Here is an 8,027-nt window from a genome sequence, read left to right as displayed (position 1 = left end):
TCTCTCTCCTCAACTCATTGTTCATCCTTTCCACCGCTTCAATCTTGGTCTCATGTTTTATTCCCTTTTAATTTTCTTCTCTCGCGGTTTTGTTGCTTCCTTTCCACCGCTTCAATCTTTCTCCAACTGGCTACAGACTCCATCAAACCCTAGAACGAGAAATCTTAAATCCACAACCCAAAATTCAGTCATATTTACCCAACGAAGGTAGATTAATAGAAGAAAGATTGCTCCATCAGAGCGGGCAAGATGGCTAGATGAGTATAATCCATTTAACTTGGTCAGACGACACTGCTGTGAGAAACACCTGTTTGTGGATGAGATAGTCTACCAAAAGAGGAGGGAAGGCAACCCAGAAGGATGAATTAGAGGTAAATTGTACTAAAGTAGGTTACCCTCTTCATCTCCTCAAATAAATTTGACTATCTATCAATTTCCTTGAAATTATTTTTGGTTTCAAATTTATATCGATTGCTATGGTTTTGGAAGGGTGTATGGATTTGGGTAATTTTCATATTATTTTGGGAGTTTGCCCACTTGAGGTAGAGCTTTTGTAGACAGATTTGGGCTTTAGGCCAGAGTGTTGGCTAATCCGAATTGTTGAAGAGGATTTGGGGATTGATATCTGAAAGGGATGAATCTCTTAATTTTCCATTGCTCTCAACCTCCGACTGCAAAAAGAGCTCAAGTTCCTCCTCACCGACCCTCCACCTACCTCCATTGCTGCAAGCAAAGACTGTAACAAAAATCATTGACGCATAAGACGAAGAGAGAGAGCGAAAGCATGTCTAAAGGTCATGCCGACCTTGATCTCCGTCTTTCTTTTCAAGACGGGGTTTTGGAAACCCCTCTTGGTTATCCTTCCCATTCGCCAGGTATATATAAACCTCCCTAATTATTTAGGTTGCTCATTTTCTCTATCAATCTTGAAAAATCGACATGGGTATCTCTCAAGTCGAAAAGTTAATGGGTATCTCCCAAATCGTTGAAATGTTTGTTTAATGGGTATCTCTCAATTTCAGACTCACTGGGATAGTTTAGTTCTTGAGTTCATGACTTTCTACATGATTTAGATATCTTCTAATTTCTTAGTTTTGAAGTAAATATACGTTCTTAAGTATATTTAAGTTACATGTTGCTAACCCAGTTAATTTTTAATGCTCTATTTGCCTTCTCTATAACAGGTCTTGGAAATTGATAAAGAACAAATGGTTGATTTACTGAGAAAAATAATAAATGAACAAAAACTAAAGGTATGAACCTCAAAGTGTTGTTTTTGGTAATTAGTTCTTGAATAATATGTAGTAACAATCTTAGTCGTTGAGTTGTATGTATGCAAATTTAGCCCTTTGTTTGAAATTTGGATTGTATGATTCAAATTTTATTGTATTTTGTTCAATTTCCAGCTTCGAACTCAGAGAAAGAGGTGGCTGTCATCATTCAAATTCAATTTGAAATCGTATTTCTGAGTATGTTGTTTTATCATTGATCAGGTAAGGCTCAATTCTTTCGAATTTGTCTTAATTATGGATTGCATCTGTTGAAGAATATTTGAGGCTAAGCCTAATACTAATCAATGTAGCTTCAAATTATTTTATTTTTAGTCTTCAAATTAAGACTAAAGAATTAACATCCTGCAAGGTTCTTTGAATCATGTTGGTATTGGTTTTTGGCATTGAATTTTGGTTTTGAATGTGACTTTTTTTAAAGAGAATAAAACTAGCCATTCCATCATTAATAATTTGTATCAAACTCGCTATTTCATAAGACTCGAACCTCATAACTATATGAAAAAGAATAAAACTATACCATACCATTTTATTTATGTTTGATTACATCGGTTATTATTACTAATAGTTACAATTTGTCCATATTGTATCTTTCATTTTAACTTCCCTAAACTTTCTTCTACTTTCCCTTTCTTACAGGGTTTTATTTAAGGCAAACTTATACATCCCAATGCAAAGGGAGAGAGGAGGCAAAGGTTGGCATTGTTGATAACGTAAGTGAGTTTGAAAATAGAATTTCTAATAGTTTGCTAGCTGTAAAGTTATTTCTTTGTCTCCCATAAGGTTCAACTTTTTATATACACATTCACGCTTTCTCCATTTCTCTTTTCAACCACTGAAGCAAAGAGATATTTTATGTCTACCAAATTCATAAAATCAATATTGTTTTACGCAATTCTTTCAAACGGTTAATTGTTGTGCTATATCTCCCATTTGCCCAGTTTGTAATGAATGTGTGGAGACCATGGAGCATATTCTCCTTCTGTGTCCTTGGGTGTCTAGAGTATGGTTTGGGGGTCCGTTGAATGCTCAGATCAATCAAAGCTCAATTACTACTTTGGCTGAATGAGTGTATGGGGCGATAAATCAAAATATGGGTTGTCAGGAGGATCTCCCTCGGTCTATGAGGTACCTGATTTTTACATGTTGGTTTATTTGGAGAGCCTGATGTGATGTTGTTTTCAACGGTGTTAAGCCCTCACCTCTTCCATCTATTCTAACTATCATTACTGCTTTAGAGTCTTTTATGCAAGCCTCCGCTCCCCTGCTGTTATCATCCACAATCCAAACTAGTCGTCCTTGAGGTACGCGCCTTCTCACTCTTTGGTCTCCTCCCCCAGTCAATAAGATTAAGGTGAATGTTGATGCGTGTTGGAGGAGGGACTCCTGTTGTGGTAAGATTGGGACTGTGGCCCGTGATTGGTTGTCAGGTTGCAGGGCGGTTAAAAGTGTATGGATGCATTCATCTTTGGTTAGGATGGCTGAAGCTCTTGCAATTCTGGAAGGGTGCTTGTTGGCTAAGTGTTTGCAAGTGCAGGAGGTGGTAATTGAGTCGGACGCACAAGGGGTTATTCGGTCCCTCAATTCCCCTCATTTGAGCTGTGATGGGGACCTTCTCCCAATTCTTAGCCGTATCTTGGATGTTGGGAGGAGTTTTCATTCATGCTCCTGGTCGTGGATTCCACGATCGGCAAATATGGCGGCGGATTTTGTCGCAATGAGCATTTCACCGGAGATGTGCAGCTTTGGCTGGGTTGTTCAACCTCCATCTTCGTTAGTTGGCATTTTGAACAAAGATGGTCTTCCATGTCCTCCTTTGTAATTGGGGATGGGTTGCACTGGTAATAGGGCGACACTGGTACCTATTGTGGTGGTGTCTTTCTTGATCCTATTTATCTGTGTCTGTATCTTCTGGGGTTGCGGAGGTTGTTTCTCTGCGTGTTGTTTGGCCTTGTGCCTCTCTGTTCTTTGAATCTATCCTTTTACCAAAAAAAAAAAATTAGTCGGAGAGTTGAAGATAGAAAATTTAATCATGTCAGTAATTCATCGTGTTCAATTTTCATGCTTTGCCATTCTTATCCACTTTATTACTTCTTTTGATGTAATCTGAATTATATATTTTTTTTCATCTTCATCAGGCACTTCTCTTTGGAAAGAAGCATGTTTGGTATTCAATCCACCATTTAAATGGGAAAGAGGAAGTTCCCTCGTCACATGGTTAAAGCCGTAGAGGTAAATGATTCTTTTTTCTTGGATCAAGTTTTTGGTACTTTACCTTATGTCTAATGGCTTTGTTGCTGTTTGTTTGCGTTAACTAATATTTTTGAATCCCTAGTAGTATTTTTATATTCTTTTGGAAAGAGATAATGTTATTGCATCCTGTGTTTTTTTTTTCTCAAATAAATCCATGCTTTGTTAATTGTTAGCTTTTCTTTGGTCACTAAAATATGGCACCTTAATTAATTAAGGTCTATTGCTGCTGTTTTTGTGATAATATTACCATCTTTATTTCATCTTCTTTTTTTTTCATTACACTTTGACTTCATGTTACTTTTTACAATTGGTCCTTACTTGACTGAGCCATAGTAAATTGTCCATAATTCACCTATATACACTCTCGATACACTCTCGACTTTGATGATTACTCAAATGAAATTTGTGATTAATTTTATTGAATTGTTTTTATTTAATTTAATATGTAATTTTTTTTAAAAATATGCAGGCGGAGTTGAAAGTCAAGAGGAGGGGGTAAGCACATATTAAGTTTCTGATCGTTTGATTTCAAATGCTAATTGTCTTTCTCTTTTCCTTTTCCTTTTGTTTATAAAGAATCAAACTGTTTCAGTTGCCAACAGTGTGGATCAAGTTGTGGTAAAAGGGTCCTCTGCTTATATCATGATTTAATATATGAACAATTTAGATCTTCCGTTAATTGACATTTCAATTGAATTTTACTTTCATATAATTTGCTTCACATAATGTAAAAACTATTTTAATGGTTTCAATAGGATGATATAGAACAACTATAATCATTTTCTTGATTTTTTTTATTTTTTTGCAGCTCATGAAATACTTTTCTTGAGCCTTGAACCAATAAGAAAGTGAAACACAGAAGTTCTATATTACATGTTAGTTTTAATCCATTACTAATTAAAAATCTTTTTTTTTTTAAATTTTTTTTCAGGAAATAAACTTTATTAAGATAAAGAGGAATGGACAATAACATGAAAAGCTGAGAATGAACAGTCGAATACTGAGTTGAATCCACTGCTACCACCCAACAAATCCAAGTGCTGAAATTTCAATTATTGTTCTTCGAGGAGGTAAAGCTGTTGTCCTTCTATATAATATGTTGGATTTTTTATTTGCAGTATTTTTTTTTTCTCTGTTGGAAACATTGGTATTTCTGTTAGTTGTTGGTGGGTAGCTTGAATTTTGTTCAAGTCGTAGTAATTTCTGTACAAGTTTACATTTTTGTGTGGAATTGGTGCTACTTTTGGTGTTTGTGTGGTGTTATTTTGATTGGTTCTTGGCTGAAACTTGGTTCCTTTGATTTTGTTATGGTGAAATTGTTTCCCTCTCTTTGCTTAATAAAATCATGTATTTTGGATTATGGTGCTTATTTTGGTTCTTATCTATGACTGTTGGTGATATAACATTATAAGCTTTAGGTAGGAGGTTATGTATTCTTAAAGATAACCGAGTACATCATAATAGCTGCATCCCTTGGTTTATGATTTTGTTGCTCGATTATTGAGGTTTATTTTTCGGTGCTCTTTGCTTGGTTCTCACATTGGAATCATCTCACCAAATCATTATATAGATTTCCGCTTGAAATTTTAGCTTTGGAATAGGTAGGTAGCGATCTCTGCTTGACTTTGCCAATTGAGTCACATCACCTAATCATTGGAGATTTCTTTTCCTTTGATCGGAAAAATCATTGGACAGTAGTATTTCCTATTGAAATTAACTTTGGAATGTAGTGCTGCTCTGCATTTGTAATAGGTGAAAACTGACGAGTGCCAAGTATGATTGTGTAAACTTGGATAAGTTTTAGAGTTATGTCATACCACATATCAAATGAGTAGTATGTGCTGGCGAATTTATTATGTTAAAAAAGCTTAAAATTTTCCATTCTAGCCTAATTGAATTTTCTTCTATTTTGAATTCAATATAAATGCTTAAGACCACTCCAGTTTCATGTGTTTCATCTAAATTATGATTATTATTATGACTTTCTACATGATTTAGCTATCTTCTAATTTCTTGCTTTTAAATTTATTATACTTTCTTAACTAAATTTAAGTTACGTGTTGGTAGCCCCATTGACATTTATACTCCATTTGCCTTCTCCATAACAGGCCTTGGACATTAGTAAAGAACAAATGGTTGATTTGCTGAGGAAGTATGAATCACTAGAACTAAAGACATGAGCCTTAGAGTCTTGTAATATATTGTACAAACATGTATCTTTTGTTTTTTTATTGATTATAAAGATATAAATATGTTTTGATATAGAAGTAAATATATTTTAATATATTTTATACGTTTAACATGGTTTTAGACCCGCGGCATCGCGCGGGCTAAGTTGCTTGTTGTTTACTACAAGTGGTAAATCTAGTTGCGTGATATATCATCAAGGTCGTCCTGGTTTAAATATCACCAAAAGCTAACAAAGCTAGTAAATTAATTAAGAAAAATACTAGAGAGATTGTGTTCTTTGATCATATTTTATAGGGCACTAATGTAGAAAAGTTGATGGTTGGATCTCTTCTTTAATGTCTTAACTAAGGAGTTCAACTGTCAACTAACATATTATGGGGTTTACAAAATATGATTAATTAGATAGTGTCTTTAGAACCCATTAATTAATTAAATTTCTGATCCAAGTTGGCACAATATTTGTACTGCAAAGAGTTGCATTCGATGTGGAACTCCAATTCCACATAGCTCGATAATTTTACTTTACAACAAGGGCGAAGTTAGGATTTTTTTTACTTGGATGAGCTACTTGGAATTAGTATCATAAAATCATATTTTTATTATTTTGCTTATATAAAATTATATAACAATCAATATAAAAGAACAACAATAGATTATAAACTATTCTCAAAACTATAACCCTAACCGATAAATTCAAGGACTATATAACTAATTAACCTACTAATTAAATCAAGAATAAGTAAATAAAGAGATTAAGAATGTACCAAAGGTGACATTCATTGGAAAATTGTAACGGAAAGTAATGAACTTTGGAGATAGGGATTTAATTGTGGATTTAAAACAGTTATTTTTCTTTTCTTGAGTAAGAAGCACATAGGCTGAATCACATAGGGTAAATGGTCTTTTTCTTTAACGAATAGGATAAAAGGGGGAAAAGAGATAGAACTAATTTATAATTTTTAGCATAAACGTATTATTTACTACCTATCCTCTACTACATATACACTAAAGAATAACCTGTATTGAAATTGTGTGGGCTATAAGCATGAGTTTGCAAAAGAATAGTGTTATTTACACACCTATTTACCTCCAACACACCCTTATTAATTTTTTATCGTTGATCATCTTCAATTCATGCGATCCGAGAACCGGAAATTGAGAGGAGTGTATAAGAAGTAAAAATGAGTGCATGGATAGCACTACCCTTACAGAAAACCTCTGTAGACTACAATCCACCTTAGCCTTATGGGTGGCCCTGCCATTGCTTTACCAGTGGAATTCCTTTCCAGGATTCTGGTCTCTACGATTAATTTAAGCTTCGATATTAATCAAACAAACAAAAATAACTATTGTTCGATTAGTTACAAAGTAACTAATCTATATTCTGAGTTCTATGTGTTTAAATAAATAGCAACTGTAAATGTTTTATGGGTTTAGCTTCTAGCTTGATTTGATTTCCAAGGAATACAAATCATATACAAGGAAATGATCTTCTAGATCTTATGGGATTCTTACTTTTAATTTACACAATCACATTTCTAAAACAATACTAAGTCCAACAATATCATGATTTTACCATTTTAGTATTGTTACTGCATGATTTTGTTTATAATGTTTGAGGTTTGTTCGGGGCAGGAATTTTCGTAGGGGACGTTTCCTGGCCAACGAGCACACAGCTCCCCTGGAGGTTCGGCGCCGGTTGAGGGCTGCTGTCGGGCTTCTGCTTTCCTGTCGGGCTTTGTCGGGCAAGTCTCGTCGGGCAAGTCTCTTCGGGCAAGGCTGAAAGAGAAGGACATCGTTAACTTTGAGAGGTGCCTTTGTGGGGCCTTAGGTGTAGGCCTTAAGGCTCACAATCAAGGTTAACATTGTAGTGCTCAGGCGTGCCACTGCCATCTTTAGCATGGCAGATGTCGAATGGATGTCAAGTTTTAGTTGTGAATATGCATATGCCCGAGGAACCGTGTTAGATATAACAGGCGCCTTTGTGAGGCCTTAGGTGTAGGCCTTGAGGCTTCCTGTCAAACTAAATCAGCACTTGAGCATATTATATTCGGTCTTTATGGTTGTCGGGGTCTGATAACTATTATATTTCTGATTATCCGAGTCTGCGAGGTAGAGCGAACCCAAATAGGTGCCTCTGTGGGGCCTTAGGTGTAGGCCTTGAGGCTTCCTATTAGAGTCCGTTCTTATACTCAAACCATTTAGATCGCAGAATAGAATGAATCCAGATAAGTGCCTTTGTGGGGCCTTAGGCGTAGGCCTTGAGGCTTCCTATCAGAATCCATTCCATACTTA

General features: G+C 35.3%; 1 long non-coding RNA gene across 5 annotated transcripts; it reads left to right on the top strand.

Annotated features, from left to right (window-relative positions):
- On the top strand, positions 1-7,796 carry LOC103417277 (uncharacterized). 5 transcript variants are annotated; one of them, XR_011578245.1, is made up of 11 exons: positions 20-386; positions 490-875; positions 1,185-1,253; positions 1,407-1,493; positions 1,929-2,002; positions 2,231-2,417; positions 2,528-2,593; positions 3,428-3,521; positions 4,012-4,037; positions 4,474-4,612; positions 7,368-7,796. It is a non-coding gene; the product is annotated as an uncharacterized lncRNA (long non-coding RNA). The 5 variants fall into 5 exon arrangements; XR_011578242.1 differs by lacking the exon at positions 7,368-7,796 and adding an exon at positions 5,651-5,842; XR_011578244.1 differs by lacking the exons at positions 490-875; positions 7,368-7,796 and adding an exon at positions 5,651-5,842 and having other exon boundaries at positions 1-371.
- Positions 7,797-8,027: the final 231 nt, after the last annotated feature.

Source organism: Malus domestica, chromosome 17 (genome assembly GCF_042453785.1).
Source record: "Malus domestica chromosome 17, GDT2T_hap1".
Classification (NCBI taxonomy): Eukaryota; Viridiplantae; Streptophyta; class Magnoliopsida; order Rosales; family Rosaceae; genus Malus; species Malus domestica.
This window is presented reverse-complemented; position numbering and strand designations above follow the sequence as displayed.